The sequence below is a fragment of the Amblyomma mixtum genome, chromosome 3 (assembly GCF_055824585.1).
Source record: "Amblyomma mixtum isolate Tamu chromosome 3, ASM5582458v1, whole genome shotgun sequence".
Classification (NCBI taxonomy): domain Eukaryota; kingdom Metazoa; phylum Arthropoda; class Arachnida; order Ixodida; family Ixodidae; genus Amblyomma; species Amblyomma mixtum.
In genome coordinates, this window is record NC_143014.1 from 29,903,220 (window position 1) to 29,921,366 (window position 18,147).

At 46.5% G+C, this 18,147-nt stretch overlaps 1 protein-coding gene across 5 annotated transcripts in view; it reads right to left on the minus strand.

The window, feature by feature from the left end:
• The window catches only part of Ae2 (anion exchange protein Ae2), a 198,781-nt gene that overhangs the window by 58,063 nt on the left and 122,571 nt on the right, over nucleotides 1-18,147 (minus strand). The gene's annotated exons all lie outside the window — the stretch shown is intronic.

Genomic DNA, 18,147 nt, shown 5'->3' on the forward strand with positions numbered 1-18,147 from the left:
TTTTAGCACTAAGTACTCTGCCGTTTTCGCCAACAGGAGCAGGTACAGGCACGCGCGGCGCCTCAGCGGGCCCTGCGACATAACCGGAACGTGGCGCCTGCTTCGAGATAAGCAGCGCCGCGCTAGCTGCTGCTGGGGCATGCAGGAACATTATTGACTTTCTCTTCTTAACCTCTAAGAGCAACATTTTGCCTCCGGCAGCAACGGCAATGCCGTGTGAGGAAGCCGCTACGCTCTCAGATAATCAAGTGCCACAGCAGTTCGGAACAGTAACCTTACCAGAAACGCGACAAAAATTTCGATTCCAAAACTGACAAACACCTACAAAAATATCGAGTTAGCCCAGAGAAAAATAGCAAATTAGCCCTGACCATATAAAAGCTGCTTCAGCGAAGATGAAACAGAATTAAAAAAAAAAAGGCTTCTTGAGATATTTACTTTGATTCCGCAGCATTGTAATACTAGTGTTGACGGAAATCAGAAAACACGTGAATCAAGTTAACTAGTGAGCTAATAACTAATTGCTAACTGAAGTTGAGATTTGGGAGAGTTGGTAATGACTCATGTGAAACAGCGCGGGAAGACTGCTTTTTTCTTCGTGCGTTCCGGTCTTAGTAGATTTAGTAGAGAAGTAGAGCCGAGATATATCGAACCCTGATATTTCGAGCCACTGGCTATATCAAACACAGACTACTCCCTTGAAAAGCATGGGTGAAAGTATTTCGCCTATCGTTCGATATATCGAACGGCACGCCACGCCCCTGCAAGTGGAGCTTCTCCTAACGGTGCTCTCCGACTGCTCGATGCGCGGTCTTGGGCACCTACTGGGAGCGCTAGCGCAGTAAAACCACGTGACGAGGTGGACGCTGGGTGGTCTTCGGTCTCTTGAACGCATTTTAAGAGCGTTAACTCTTATTATTTACGTTTGTCAGGGACGCGTCTGTCTGCAATGAAGGTCAAATTGACCAAAACAGTAACCACGTGGCCACGCTATACACATAGCCACAGTGGGCGCGTAGCGCCTCAATTGATACCTATACCGGGTGTTTTTTTTTTTTAGAAGGTCCAAAATTAAAAAAAAAAAACAGGTAAATTGCTTAGATTTATTTTAGCACTGGGGCTATACTGGAGGCTACGGCGGGCGCCAGGCAAGATGAAAACTTCTTTAATTAGTTCGCTGATTAACTAAATATGTTAATAAACTTTTCTAATTTTTATTTTAGGGGTATGTTGTATTCGCAGAATTGGTGATCGTCCTCCAAATAGTCCAAGCGAGGAAAAACAATCTTCATTAAAAATTTTTCACGCACGTTACGAAGCGAGAAAAAGTCACCCTGGTAGGCATCTTCACACCGTAACTCAGCGGCGGTGAGCGCCTCTGACGTAGTTCGCTCCGCCCTGCGCTTTGCGTCACACGGCTGACATCACCTGAAGCCCGGACGGGCGGCCTGCGCTGTCGCGCTTGTTTCGCTTCGCTCCGCGGCCTTACGGAATGCCGCGTTGGAACAAAAACGCACTGACACAAAGCGCAGGGCGGAGCGAGCTACGTCACAGGCGCTCACAGACAATGTGTTACAGTGTGAAGCTGCCTACAAGGGTGACTTTTTCTCGGTTCGTAACGCGCGCAAAAAAATTTCATTAAATTTTTTTTTTCTTGGCTGGACTGTTCGGAAGACGATCTCCAATTCTGCTAATACAACATATCCCCTAAAATAAAAATTATAAAAGTTAATTAACGTATTCGGTTAATCAGCGAACTAATTAAAGTAGTTTGCCTCTTACCTGGCGTCCGCCGTAGTCCTCAGTATAGCCCCAGGGTTAAAATGAATCTAAAGGAATTTACCTTTCTTTAAAAATTTTGGACCTAAAAAAAACACCCGGTATTTTCGATCCGTTATATACAGGGTGCTTCACCTAGAGCTATACAATTTTTAAAAATAGGCTTTTTGAGTTAGAAGAGCGCTTTTTTCCGCAGAGCACTGTCAGCGGTGAAGTACGTCAGAATACATCTAAGAAGTGCTGACTACAAGACTGATTAAATAATATTTAATAGTTAACTTTTAAACTGTTACTGTTAGGTTCATTAATTATTGAGAGGCGTGTAGCTCACTGTACGTAATATCCATATCAGTTTTTAGAATTTCGAAAATGCGGTTATCTTCGGCGCTGTGGCCCAAAAATTCTGGCTACATCGCGCAAAAATACATGCGCTTTCTAGAAGCTTGCAGGGAAAGCAACCTCTCCAGTGTACGCAACTCTTCGAAATAGCCAACATTTTTTGGGGGCACAGCGCCGAGGGTAACCGCGTTTTCTAAATTCTAAAAATAGATATGGATATTAATTACGGTGGCTACACGACTCTCAGTAATTAGAGTAATAGTTAAATTTAACTATTCAGTATTAGTTAACTAGAGTGCTAGTTGGCTCGACCGACCGACCGGACCGACCGACAGTTGTGATGCCATAAAATGTGTGCTCATATTCTCATCTCAGCACATCGCCACCCATCATGATCCTCTTTCTTTTCGTGCAGGGTAGCCGGCCAGACGTCCTTTTTTCCGGCCGACCTGTTTGCCCTTCTTATCATTAAACTTATCTCTCTCTCTCTCTCTCTCTCTCAAAGTGTTTTATTTAGACAACGCAGTTACACTAGGGGGCAGAACAAAAGGCAGATAAAAGCCTACCGATAAATGCCTAAACACAAAAACAAGCGATGTTCGTTTTGCAAGCTTTCAATGGCTAGCTTTCTTGAATAATGTTCGTAGCAGGAAGACGATCATTTATAAAGCTAAAAAATCTGGAATTTAGCCTCCGGGTGCAGTAGTTTGTGCGTATTTTTCTTTATTATAACTTGTGTGTCGTGTGTTGTATCAGTGTACTTTTGAAAGGTATAATTGTGGCGAAATACGGCACGATCGGAACGCTACCTTTTTCATTCCATACAGTAAGCAACTGGTGTTTTCTAAAGAATAGGCCAGTATGGCTTAGATAAGGTATATTTTCTATTAACCGTATAAATTTCTTTTGCGGTAAGTATAAGTTTTCTATGCTTGTAGGTGCTGAGCCCCAAACAAGAAGGTAAGAGTGAAAACGCGAATGTACAGCCTTGGTCAAAAGTCCTAAGGCCACAGCGTTCACCTGCAGCCAAATGAATGTCCCTAGAATGCTCCGTGTAGCGGATCATTAAAAACACAAGTAAAGCAGGAAACTTCTCTACATGCAGAAGAAGCCTTCTGCTAGCATTTCAAGGTCCTCCGGTCCTTCATAGTGCCGTAATGGCTCTATTATGGGGCTGAAGTTTTGGCCTTAAGACTTTTGACCAAGACTGTAGATGTAACGCCTAAACCACACTCATCCCATAGCTCCCATGAAAGGCCGCACATCAGCTATGAATGATTCATTCTTTCCAGATGCAATAGCCCGATGGAATGCCCTTCCTGATAATATTGCTTCTTGCACAGATCGAGCAATTTTCCGCAATGAATTAGCGAATCACCTGTGTCTTACGTGATGTATTCGGCTTCATCAAATAATCTGATCCTGTGTTACTGTCTCCTTTAATGTTTTTTTTTTTGCTCTGTTTCGTTTCATTGCTTTTTTGTTTTTTTTGAGCTGGTACCATATGCTGTTACACACTGTTCTTGCCCCCGCCTTATGTAATTCCCACGGGCCCTTAAGGCTTCAATAAATGAAATGAAATGAAATGAAATAATATAGTTGCTTCTTCAGGCAGGTAGGCAATAGGTCTTTTAGTCTACATATGATACCAATGGACCTAGATATAACGACACGAATTTTATCGATGTGTGTGATGACACGTTCGATCCGCGAAAATGAATCAGTGTTTCTTCTTAGATTCACTTGTTACGCGTGCGGAATATAATGTACTTTTTTGCGTTTAATTCCAGTTAATTAATATGGAGCCATGCAGAAAAATTTTCTAGCCATATATTGCCGTATACTTGTAGAACACTTTAACTAAATGAATTTAAGCGCACAAGAACACGCACACAAGAAGAGGAAACACACTGGACAGGCGCCTGTCCTGTGTGTTTGCTCCTCTTGTGTGCGTGTTCTTGTGCGCTTAAATTCATAAAAAAAAAAAAATTGTAGAACACCTAGATCTTGTCCGCAGAGGAGTACCCCAGTGTCATCAGCATACAATATTATTTCTGGTGTAGATGACACGTGAATGATATTGTTCATATAAAGCAGAAATAACAGAGGCCCAAGCATACATCCTTGCGGTACTCCATTATGTACTTGACCTATACTTGACTTCGCATGACTAATATCCGTCCACTCGCGACGATTTGAGAGGTAACTTTTTATTTTAATGCGAAAGTGACTCCTCTGATACTACATTTACAGAATTTGGGAAATAAAATAGGGTGCTTAATGGAATCGAAGGCTCTTTTTAAAGTCTAGAAATATTCGAATTGTATATATTTTTGTTCAAAATTTTCTATTACCGTATCCTTGGTTTTTATTAGTGCCATTTGTGTAGATTTCTCATTCTGAAATCCACATTGCTCCTCGGCTATGATATTGTTTCGCTTACTGAAATTCAGTAGTCTGATGTTTATAACCTCTTCAATTACTTTTGAGAAGATTGGTAGCACGTAAATTGGTCGATAGATGTTTAGGTCGTTTCTATCGCCTTTCTTATGCATGACGGATACTTCTGCAATTTTTAATTTATATGGAAACACTCCGGTATTCAAGATCAGGTCGCATATTTGTGCAATTAAGTGGCTGACTAATAATATGACTGGTGGATTTTACAGGTCCAGCTTTTATGTCACCAGCCACACAGGCATTGCTATTGTTTAACTTTTTATTACAGTACTGATTTCAAACTCTGTTGTTGGAAACATGAACATTGAGCTCTCGATGCTGGGTGCAACATATGTTGTATAATCACAGTTACTTGTTTGAGGTGTACTTGTAGCCCCTGATAAGAGAAAGTGCTCATTAAGTTTGACAGCAAGCAACGTACCTGTGTAAGAGACACCATTTATTAATAGTTCAGAGATGCCAACCCTTGTTTTTGGACATTAGATTGTTTACAGTGTTCCATGCTTGTTTAGGGCTATTGCAGGTGTTGACAAACATATACGTTCATAATAAATAGTCCTAGCTCTCTTAATATCAGCGCCTAACTTGTTACGAATTCGTTTAAATTCAGTCAAATAGTCTACGTTTCTCGTTCTGATAAAAGAGGCGAATATTCCGTCACGTTTATTTTTTTTTTAATTCTCTTTAGAAGGTTGGCATTGACCAATGGCTTTCTGGCTTTTTTGTTCTTTTTAAATTCAACAATAGGCAATGCTTGGTTGTAGAGACCGTTAATTGTTTTTATGATATATGCTGAAACGAGCTCAGAAAATTTAAGAACACCTATCCAGGTTCAGTAGAACTTCGTGCTGGGCTAGGTGGTCACTCATTATTTGAACATTGGATGTAGCGCAACTAGCAAGACCACAGAGAGAGGACGACACAACAGAGACTAAAGCCGTTAGTAGCATTCTTCCTTGTTTTCTCGTCCTCTCTCTGTGGTCTTGCTATAAGCGCTACATCCAATTTTCAAAGAATTATCCAGGTTGTTTCTGCTACTAAGCTTTTAAAAATTGCGATCTTGTCTTCATTAATGATTCGGTATCTAATGGGTGCTTATGTTGTAGAAAGACTGCGTACGTGAAGTAAGGCGTAAAGAACATTAAAATTGATGAGTGGTAGTTAATATCAACTGTTAGTACACCTGCTCGCACATCGTCATTTGCGTAGTTTGCAAAGCAGATGTCTAGCAAGGTATGGCACATGTATGTCACTCTAATCCCATACCTTGCTAGACATCTGCTTTCAAAACTCTCTCACTCTCTCTCTCACTCTAGTCGGCACCTGCATTACATTTTCGCAACCGAAACGAGAGAATAATAAAAGTAGCCGAGCAGAAGACAGGCAAAAGCTTGTGTTCATTTTATCACCGGTGGGTACCCGGCGGCACTGGGGATCGAAACCCGCACCTTCCGCATGCAAGGCGGATGCTCAAGAACTGGGCCACCACTGCGGTCAATTTTTTTTTTTTTTTTTGCTATTAGCGTTTTGTGCATTACTGAATGAACTGCGGTGAGGCGAAAGCCTTAAGCGTAGTGTTGCTGCTTGTGTCACCGATGTTACGATGTTAAGCTTCGCCTCTAAGAGTGGAACGCGACAGGGTCTTGCAACACTGCCAGGGAGTCCACAGAACGCCATCGCCCGTTCGGCTCTACGCCTTGCTCGTCGGTAAATTGGCTTTTGAGGAAAAGAAATGTATCTGTCTCGAATGTCTCGGTGGACACCTGAACCTCACCGTAAGGAAAGGGAGGAAGATGGGAGTGAACGAAGACACCGTATTCACTAGACGCGCATTTGTTCATTAACCATCGAGCTGGCATGGCGGAGTGGTTAGCGTGCTCGTCTCGCACTCTGGAGACCCTGGTTCGATTCCCCAACTCGACCAATTTCCTGCTCGGTTTTATTTATTTATCTGTCTGACTAGAAAGGTTAATTAGGTTAAATGGTTAATTAAGTAATTAACCAATCTCAGTCCCACTTACTTGGAGCATCACTATACGATCCCTTTAATTGGTTGCATGGTTACTAGCCAAGGTACAATTGGCCCCGTTTGAAATTCGCGCACCGTGACGTCACGACTATTTCGACCAATTGAAAAGAGTGACATTTCTGTCGACAACTCCTGCTTACAACGATGAGGCATTAAAGGCTTCCGCCTTAAAAATAGCAAGAATTATTTGTGTACTAGCATCAAACGATAAGAAATCGATACTAAAATCCCCACAGATAACATGATGATGATTCATCATCTGCGGCCAAAGAGCGCCATGGCACAAGGTTTTTTTCTTCTACTCAAGGTTGGGTCAAATGCCCATTTCCCAGGTATTCCACCCTAAATGAGCCAAGCACCAGACCAGGGGAAAGCTTGTACCCATTGTAGCACCGGTGGGTACCCGGTGGCACTGGGGATCGAACCCCACACCTACGGCATGCGAGGCGGATGCTCAGACTACTAGGCCACCGCTGCGGTCCCCCACAGATAACAACATGAGTCTTGAACTACATAGAATATTCTGACATATTTTCCATAGATTCTAAAAAACAGTCTTCGACACAGAAGGCGGCCTATAAACAGCTTCGAATATGGTACCAATATAGTTTAACGAGCAGGCACTCATAGTGCTGATTTATTACACAAAACTCTTTTACAGTGACGAAATTAAGACAGTTCTTTATGTAAACGGCAACATCTCCTTACCCTCTTATCACTCCTTGAAATTGGTACACACCTGTATCCTGGAAACTGCACAACATCACAATCGTTGGTGAACCAAGACACCATGAAATCTGAAAATTCGAATTTATGACCTAAGGCCCTTAGAAGCATTTCCACAGAATCCTGCCTGTTTTTTTTTTTTTTGTCTTGTAGGAGCTTAGCACGTATGAATAAATCGGCATCTTGATGAGGACATGTGTACCGAGCTGTCAGTTCAAGGATACTGCTTTCAGTAGGTGCGAAGTGCTTCCGGCCCGTTCCTCCGTCCAAGTCATCGCCGTTCTAATCCCGATAACTGGGCTGCGGATGCTGCGACGGACAAACATTTTTCCATTTTTTTTTTTGCCAGGGAAACTAACTCTTTTTCTTTAGCCGTTTTCCTCATTTTCCAAAAGAGCTCGTCGCTTTGTGCCGAAAGGTGTTCATTGAAGTATATTTTAGACTTCGATTCCTTTAGCTGTCCTCTTTTTTTTTGCAAGCCATGCGTTTCTCGTTGAGCGGTTTAAGAAGAGTACAAGAACAGCTGCAACCTTGCTAGAACTTCTCCCGAGTTCACCGTCATTGCTAGCACTCTCGATGTCGTTAGCGTTCTCCTTGACAGACCGAGAGGGCAATCGATGAACAGCTTCAATATCTGCCTCGGAAAGCAGCGGAAGCTCAAGAGCAGTAGCCAAAACGTTAAGCTTCTCCAGCAGGTTCTCACTGACATGATGGGGCATTCTAAATTCGGCGTCTGCTGTACTGCTCCAGTTCGTTCAGCTGTTGCTTTAATTCCTGCTTTTCCTCTTTTTTGACCTCGGCCTCGTCTTTCCACTCGCCTGCCGAGGCAAGATATGTCTGCATCTTGTTGTTTCATTTCTGAAAGAACTTGGTCGAATTTTGTTGACATTTCTCGCATAAACTGCTCGTTACCATCGACAGTGGCCTTTCCCGAATGAAGCGATACAAGAGTATTTTCACAGTAGTTTATTCACCTTATGGATCGGTTACGACAAGGAACACTATAGTTTCGTAAAGATGACGCGCTCCGGTTGCAAGCAGTGAAAACTGAAGCAAGCAAAGTTCCGCGAAAAGGTTATTCCGAACACCCCGTTCCGGTTTCGCGAGTATGAGCGCAACATCCATCGCATTCTTTACCGCGCGGCGTGACGTATATTTTACTCTGAAAGCAGGCGTAGAGCAGTCTCCTCCTAGCCGTGCGAGACACGCCTGCCGCCCGCAGCTCTCAGCGCGGACAGCTTCTCGGCAGTGCTCCCCGATCCTCCAGCGCGCCGTGACGCAGGAGGCCGAGGCAACTCGCGGCAAGCACTTCCAAGAACAGCGTACGCTGAAGGCGACGCCACCACGCCCGCCGCTGCGTAGAAGCCCCCGCAGGCGCCCAACAAGAAGAGCTTCCGCGGGGAAAACAACCGAGGCGATTACCGACCGGGGACTGCACTCTCGGAACTTGGTTTTGTTTGCTTTTTCGGGAGGAGATGGACCTTCATCGTGACTTGGAAAGCCGTTCGCCAACGCTCCAGACGCTACAGCGTCCGGCGGAGAAGGGAACGAGACAGGGGAGCCAGTGCCACAGAGCAAGTGAATCCGTGGCACCGTGTCAGCACCATCGCCCGCGGCGCCATCTGGTGACCGAATTAGCGAAAACAAAAAGGCTGACGCTGGGTAATCCCAGCTGGTGGTACCGCGCCAGCGGCTCGCCTTCTGACGTTGCGCAATAACTGCGGAAATACACCAAATCAATAACGCGCGAGACTGGCGGGCTACAGCGTAGTGAGTATGACGCAAAATAGAGCCGGCATGCATATTTGTAAGGACGCGAAATGGCGCCACTATATTCGTGGATATGCAGCAGACAAGCAAAGCGTAACCATTCGATTCCCCCTTTCTTATTCGCTTCTTTTACAAACTGCCTCGCTCGCAAGCATTCGCGACAAAGAGAACAGAACAGGAAATGAAAACGTAAGTGCAATTCCAATCGCCTATGCGGAGCAGCTTTCCGAATCCACGAAGGAGCACAATGTCTAGCGACCATACAGCCGCGGTCCAATCAGCACACGGGATCTGAATCCAAATCGCCCTCTGAAACACGCTCTTCGGTTTCGCAGGGCAACAAAACTTGCTCCGGATCGCCGTTTGGAATATACGCCACACCAAAATGGTTCTTTTCTAAACGCAAAAGAAATGCTAGCGCAGAGCTTCAAAACCCAAGCACGCTGTCAGTAAGTTGGTTGCATGCAAGAGCTGCAGGAGCTTACTGTTAAAAGCTTGTTGCTAAGAGCTTACTGCTAAGAGCTTACTCTTCAGCAAGCTTACAACAATGCACAGGCTAAGGTGCCAAAAAAGGTAGCGCATTTTTAGGTAGGTACACAAAAAGGTAGGGCCATTGTTTGATGTTGCCGCCATTAACAGCGCTTTTTGCACTCACCGTCCACACTTCCTCTCTCCCGCATCTGCGGATGATCCAGTGCGCCCGCGTTGCTCATATCGCATGACTAGCGGCGGTTTTTATTTCGGCACTGAAGCGCCAGTCAATGGTGTGATTTAGAAGCAAGCTTGACTCTACTTAGGCTGACCCCGGAAGCAGTCCTCCGTAACGCCGTCATACTGGATCAACTGAGGTGAACCCGCTAGGTCGAGAAAACTGCCAACACGCTCTCACTATAGCGCAATCCGGCTCGTCGCGAGCCAACATTAACGGCGGTGCTGACGTCGAAGGACGTCCGGAGCAATTCACAAAATATGATACACTGCAGATTAAAAAAAAAAAAAACGTATTTCGCATAAGCGCCGTCTAAACAAATGCACTTAGTCCACACGCAGCGCTATTTTGAATGCCCAGTTTTAGATTGAAAGAAAAAACTGGTAATGGCGCAAGAAACGGGGACACGGAAGGCACACAAAAGACCGGACTGACGCCTTACGTGTCCTCGTTTCTTGCGCCATTACCACTTTTTTCTTTCAACATAAACCAACTCGCCCAAACTCGAGTTACTTTACCAGTTTCAGAACGGTGAGTGCTCCAAGCACATTTATTATTTTTTTGTAGTTTAGTAACAGAAAACTATAAATGTTCCGGTGAGTTCATTATTTAGGTAATTATGTTGCTGGTCTTATAGCACAAATAGCATCAGTCATCGCGATCAAACATTGCTTATTTATATTGTAATTACAGTGATATGAATGGCCGAGGTCATTTTGGAGCAGCTTTTGGAGCAGCCAAAAATGCCTTTTGGCGCAGAAAAATGAGCGTTTTGCGCAGATATATATCGTATTTTCCGGTGCATAAGTCGCGCTTTTTTTTTTTCAATTTTTCGTCGGTGTGACTCATAGCCAGCGAAAAATGACGCGCCACCGCGCACCATCATTTGACGTTTCTATATGTTTAAAACGAAAATCTAAGTGTAAAAATGAAGAATCGAGTAGTACCGCGCGATCCGCTACCGTGACCCGCTTCCGCTGGGAGCTGGGCGGGGATCTAATAAACGCCCGTGCAGTGGCCGGTGCGAGCTCCTCAGGGCCATCTGCGCATGTGCAGATAACTCACCGCAGATGCAGTTAATGGTTTAAAACGCTATCCTAGGCCAAAATCACACAATATCGCAACAACCCGACTGAATGCGGCGGCGGCACGAACTGCACGCCGCCACCGCATCCTTCAGCTTCGCATCCGTGTGTCTTAGCGCGTGTCGTGCGTTGTTTTTTTACTCAACACGACGACGCCCGCGAGGCAAAGAAGCTACACTGAAGATGCGTGCCGTTGAATATGCTCTGGAGAACGGGAACCACGCAGCAGGGAGACAGTTCGACGTGAGTGGAAAAAATTATCCAGGACTACCCGCCTCTTTTTGACAGGAGAACGAAGCGAACCCCGAAATCGACGCGCACTGAGAACTTGGCGGCAGCGCGCCGTTTCCCCACTTCAGCCGAGCAAGGACGTGGAAGCCAAGACCGGCGCTGTTTGTGAACGTTTTTGCTAAGCACATTTCCAGCGTGCCCTCCACACGGGATGACCAGAGTAAACCCCTGCGTGCTGCATGGCTTATTTCGCTTCTCTACATGTTTTCATTACGCGGGGTGACAACGGGCCCGGCCAGCGTGATGTGCAGCACGTTCACGGAGGACAACACGCGGCGCCATAGAATTTTGTTCTTAAGCGCAGGACTGGCGCAGATTACTTGTATTTTGTCATGATGTAGTAGCATGTAGCAGTGCTCCGTTGGCTCGCCACCGGGCGCGAGTGAAACGACCGCTGTGTTGTGTATTGTATTGTTCGTGCGGCTCAGGCGACGACGAATGACATCCGATCGACGTGTAGGTGGGCCGGCGCCTGGGAGACGGCGAAGGGCCGAGGACGAACGGCAGCTACGGGGACGTCGCAGTTGTGTGTGTGTGTGTACGTGCGGGCCGCTCCTGCGTGCCACTGGGGCTGCCGCGTGCGCTGTCCGAGGAGGAGGCAGGTTGGCCCCTGCGAAGTACGCCGCCTCGGGGAGGGGTGTCACCTGATCGGGCCACGGTCTGCGCTCGAGAGCGGCCTCCGTGACGGCCGCCCGGTTACGCGAACCAGCCGACACAAAAGAAAACAACGGAGAAGGGAGGGCGAACCAGAGCCAGCTGGAGAGGAGGACCCTGGACGGAGGAATCGACGGGGGAACGCAGACGGACGGAGAGGGCAGATGCCGAGAGGAGAGGCCGCATCCTGATGGCAGCGAAGTTGTCTCAATATTGCATATAATGTAAACAAATTCAAGCGTAATCTTCATTTCGTGGTGATTGTACCCTTGTGACGCTTTGAAAATACTTACTAGCTATTCTCCCCAAGCTTTTTGTGATGCCTTAAATCTTGTGTAAGTTCTACGCGTTTTGTTTGATCTGTAATTTTTTAGTTTATGTAATCTGTAATATGTGTTTCTTTTGTTGATGCACTTACAAGTGTTGAGAGTGATGTATAGCTTTCTGTACACTAACTTACTCTGTCTTTATTCTGGTATATTGTTGCCTGCATGCTTGTATACCTACATTTTTCTATTGGACGCATTACTAGCCGTTGGCTATGGGTCCGAGCAGTGTTTGCGTATATTAGCAACAAAGAGCAATAAATAAATGAAATGAAAAATGAATGATTCGGCTTCGTCGGGAGGTGTGTGGAAGAGTTAGAAAGAGCCTGTCTGACTAGCAGGCTTTGCCTTTTGGCGCAGTTTGGCACGCAGCAATCAAATCACTGTTATTAAGGAAGTACAACTCCACTACACCAAGGTAGAACTCATTTAAAACACAGCCGATTTCTGAAATATGTCCGTTTTTTGCTGCCAATGAGCACAGCCAGCCGAAAATTTCGAAAAGATTTTTGTTGCCCGGTTAAGCGTCAATAACAACACGAACTGGTCAGGCAAGTGGAGCAGCGCAACGGCACGAGGCCAAGCGGAGACGAAGGGACTGTCCTCTCGGCATAGTGCCGCTGCGCTGCTCCACTTGGTACCGCGGCTATAAGGCGTGCTTCAGTGGAGGACTCCGGATTAATGTCGGCCACATGGAGCTCTTTAATACGCACAGAAACTCGCTTTCCTGTAATTAGCAGCCATCGATACGCGCCCGGGATTCGGCTCGGCAACTTCGTAGCAGGACCGCAAAGCCACCGCGGCGGGCTCTAAGTGGTGTCTTTTGTTTCTCCACGTTGGCAAAATAAAGTGGGAATTCTGACCAAACGCGGCTACGCTGGTAACAAAATGGAATTCAGAGAAACGCCACCGAGACGCACAAGCCGAATGCAGTGGGCAGCGGGAACAGAAGAGCCTTCTGAGCGGTTTCCCCCCTCTCGTTCTCGTGCCTCGGCTTTTCTGCCGCGCACAGGCGGTCATTTTGCTTTCAGCGCCACCCTTCAAGACAGTCTTTATGGGGGGTTTACTACGCTGCGAGTCACCCATTACTCGCATTTACGGCCGCACATCTGTCAGCCGCTAGATTTCCGGGTGTGCTCACACACGGCTGAGGGACTCGGTATAGGGGACCGCAGCTTCGCAGGGGGGCGCTGCGGACGCCACTGAAAAGCGCCCTCTCCGGCCGACTCCGCACTATTGTCCGGGCAAACCGGTCTCCCTCCCATTGAATAGCTGCGCGAGCAGCGCGCTTTCTCCTGAAAAAAAAAAAAAAAAGGCAGTTCTGCACGTACTTTGCACGTGTTGGCCAGCCTGCAAATCTGTTTGTGCAGTCGCGAGCTTTTTTCCTCGTGCTTGAACGCTGACGAGCTTCAGAGGATTAGCAAAATGTACAGGGGCGCTAGAAAAAAATGCGGACTGCACGGCGCCCACGCGCTGCGCAGTCGGAATTTATCTTCAATGCGTTTTTATCTCGGTAGTAACAAAAAGACGCTAGAGTGGTACATTATTGTATCACGGATGTCTCCAGCGTATTTGTGTTGCGAGCCAAGTATAAGCGTGACGAAAATAAATTCCAACAGCGGAGCGCCTAGGCACTGCGCTGTTCGCATTTGTTTCTGTCGCGGCAGTACGCTCTCAGATAGTGGACAGTGAATTTTTTTTTTTCGCTGCGCAAACTTGAAAAATGAACTGCTAGTGGATCAGGCCCACTACGTGAAGCAGATTGTTGACGAAAAAGCCGGTACCGTAACGGCGAAATGTGTATCGCAAGTAAATGACGAGGTCATTTAAGACGTGGAATTCGAGGTAAATACCATTTTTTTTTTTGGCGCAGCCATCTTCGCAAGATGCTTAATTTCGTTGAGTGGCGGAGCAGTTAGATGCATGCAGGTTTGTTGGCGAAATAATAAGGAATTTGTTACGTGTTTCGCTGAAAAATAATGGAAATAATTTTTATTTTAACTTAAAATAAAGTGGCCTTAAGGCGACACGCCACGCTGAGGAGAAAAACTAAAACACTCACGAAATGCGCCTACCAGCTTCTTGCTATATACGGCAAAGAGAAAAAATGCTCTAGTTTGGTCAATCGCTACAACGGAGATAAGCGGTTGGTATATTCATTTTAATGCCGATTACAGCGCACGCGCATCCCCAATTTATTTGCAGAGCCATCGCTCATATGCAAACGCTCATTCATGTGCAAGCAAACATTTTGATTATTTTTGTTTTTAGAAATTTTTTACATGTAAAGCAACTTCGAAAATTGAGCCAGGCGTCACAAGTCGGAACATTGAGGCGATCACTGACCTTGCCTCACACGCGTCTGCATAATGCCGCTAGCTGTTGTCAGTCTCCAAAATAAAAAATGGCAAAAGAAATGAGTTTCGTTAGCGCGAGCTTTACTAAACACTGCATGCTTAGTGAATTACAACAAAAACTGCTCAGAAATAATATTACGCGTGCAACATGCCAAACGTGTTTAGCAACAGGCAAAAGCTTACTTCACCCTGCCCATAGCAGTTATCGAGGCCTGCCGTTTCTCGTTCTCATCCATTTCATACACCGGACAAAAACACTTTTTAATAGGAAAAAGTGTATGAACGCATTTTTTTTTTCATATACTGGAAGATTTCACTATAGCAATCTCCCATCGATAGGCTTGCATTTTTTTTTTCGTTTTAACGTTTTTCCTATCGTCAACTGCTCGATACGAGCGATGAAAAATATTTAAGATTTTGCTGCATATAGAAAGGGTGGACCATTACCTTCAATATTTCCGTTACTGTACGTTACAATTTTCCAATATTAAATTTTTTCCCCCAAGAATGTAGGACATCTCCAGGAAATCTGTAGAATTCCACGGGCAGTCCTTGGCCGTCGATGTTCAGATAACTATTGTGACAGCCCCAGACACAACAAGTTTCTCCACTCTTAGAACGTCGCGGAATTCACAGTGAGCGGCAACAACACTTTTGTGCGCCCGCGAGCAGGACGGCGCGTGCTCACAATGAAAGAGAGAGTGACAGCTGCGCGAGCAGCACGCGCGTTCCAGTCGACAGGCTGCTGGCTCAATGCGCTCCGCCCGCGACGTGCCCGGACGGAAACGCCAAAATGACCGGCAGGGGAGAAGTGGCGCTGGTGCAGTGGCAGCAAACTTCAGGTGCCCTTCCCTATAACTCGCTCATGCACAACATCGCCTAAGACGCCGTTCGTTGATGCCACCCCTTGATTTTCTCGCGCGCAACCTCCTCGAATGTGGTACTTGAGCTGCAATCGGGGGAAAAAAATTACCGTAATACACAAGCGCTTGCTCTTGGTGTAGGGCTCTGTCTGCCCAGAGAGTAGATCCCGCCAGTAAGAACGGTGCAAGCCCGACTGCTCATTTCCTCCGCCAACAGTCCCCATTTAATAGTTCGTATTAAAGGCGGATAAATTATAAAGCCACTGCAGCTTTTGTGAATAGCGACATGCAAAACAGTGACAGGTCTCTCCACTTTGCGAGCTGCAGGTAACGAGAATGTAGAAGTTCTAACAGAACGCCACAGCATGCATGGTCGACCTCGGAAAGCAGGCAGGCAAAGCGCTCGTACCTTCCAAGGTCGCTTCGTTATTTGGAATGGCAAAGGACAGCGCAATCTTAACAATCAAGGAGTATACGTCATCGCTCACCTTTGCAGCCTAACTTAGGCTCACCCAAGCGTGGCTAGATCAGACAAGCGGACTCAGCAGAGAATGCGCTTCAGGTGTCGGGAAAGAAAACGCGGACGAAGCACTATCCCGTCTGTTTCATTCACGTCCTTGTCCACCTTTTCTGGCGCGGTTCTTAAAATGCAGCGTTCCACATGTTCTTTGCAGGTGCACCCGAGAATTTGAGAGAAAGCTTCGAATTGAAACAGAAAACAAAACGTGAATGCAATACAATTTTGGCGGTTTTTCTAAGGGGACACCGAGCACAGTGGAGGGCTCCATGCTGCAGCCACCGCCACTGCGACGCTGGCGTCAGGAAGAGTCGTTCTGCACACCTGTCCACATGGATGTCAGCAGCCGACCACAGGAGCCGAGTGCACAATCGCGTGCGCTGTCGGGACTCGACTTGTTGCGGCTTTTCCCCCTCGATTACCCTCGCAATCAAAACTCACCGCACTCTCCCTATGCTAGAGTTTCCGTGCTGGATAAACAGCGGACCAATGCGATACGAAGGGCATCGGTTGTGTATCAACCAAGTATTCTGTAGTCTGCCTCGTATACCTATTTTTTTTTGTACTGAATAGCAAGGGCTACACCTGACGCCAGCAAATCAGGGACCGAACGCTCAGAGCTGTTCAAGTGTTCGAACAGTCCGTGATTGAGTGGAACTTTCGAAACTACACCCCTGGCTATCACGATCGACAAAGTGGCAGGCGCGAGCCGGTCATGAACAGTTCCAACGAGCGAGCAGCCTTAAAAACAACAATTGGGTCCCTGATCTGCCGACGCGAGCCGCAGCAAGCCATGGACCGGCCAGGCAATGTGCACCGCCAAGCGCGGCGCTTTAGAAACAGGCACCCATGCCGCAGGTACCCCTGCCACACCACAAAATTCCATTTTACTAAGGCGAACGCCTTTAATGGCTCATACTGTCGTCCGTTAATAAAGCGTGCCACAGTCGTTTAACTCGGGAACTAAAAATGATAGAAGAAAACCAATGGTTGCTTCAGATAGAGGAGGAAAAAATGAACCTAGGAGCCAAGTTTGATGACCGTAGATTAATTAGTTAATTAATAATAGGCAAGAATGTCGAAATTGCGTCGAAACAGCGCGGACGTCGATATAGCCACGGGGACGGTGTGACGTCACATCCCCCGGAAGTCGTCACGGAACAGTGAAAATTTTCACGGAATGGTCGTAGAAACGTCGGATTTGTGTCAAATTAGATTGAAAAATGTGTAATTAAGCGTAATTAACACTTAGGATCCCCGAAAGATGTATAATTTGGGTATCGATATAGCCACGCGAACGGTGTGACATCACATCCACAGGAAGTCGTCACGGCATAGTGTCCTCGGCTTTCGCCTCTGAACACTTTAGTGCCAAAGTGTCCTCGCAACTTTTTCGAAGAAAACTATGCTCGATTTAGAATAAGCTCGCAGAACTCATGTCGGTTGTTTCGGCAGCACATGCGTTTGCTCAACGACAGGAGCACAAGCAAAAATAACAGACGTATAATATGACCGAAACTTGCAAAGAAAAAGAACGTCACTCATTCGAGTGTTTTACTTAACACTTACGGTGGAAATAAATACGCTCGCGATAAGTAAGGCTAAAAATATTTAAATTAATCCAGACATCGGTAAGCTCATCAAAGGGGTACGCATCACCGTCATTCCCTCCGCGAAGTTGGCGCTTTTTCTTTGTTGTCTGACATGTATAGGCGCGGCCATAAGTAAACGGAGCACGCTATTGCGTTCGAAGTGCAATCACGCTTTCTCCATTGGTAATGAGGAAGCGTTGTTTGTCTAAAGAAAGCCCACTAACCTCCTCTACCAGCATGCGCGTACGACTGCTGGAAATTTCAATTAGGTGACGCGTGAAAAATATTCGAAAACAGTTGCGTGCTCCGTTTACTTTTGTCCGCGCCTACGCCGCACGCGACACCAGATCATGATGATGACACGTGACAGTGTCCGGTGCTGCTCACCACAGCCTCATTAGCTTCGTTTACATGAACCCGACAGCGTCGGGTCGAGTCAGGAGATCGAGTTGAACAAGGTCAGCCCAACTCGACGACTGCGTGTGAATTTGATTTTAGCGTGTCGAGACCAGTTCAACTGCAGCCACACCAAGCCTCGAGCACCGCAGCGGGATAGGGCAGTGGCAGCCTCCAAGATTGCGACAGGCACCGCTGTCTCGCAGGCGCGATGGCGCAAGCGAAAAACAGGTTCGCATTTACCCTCTTTCCTC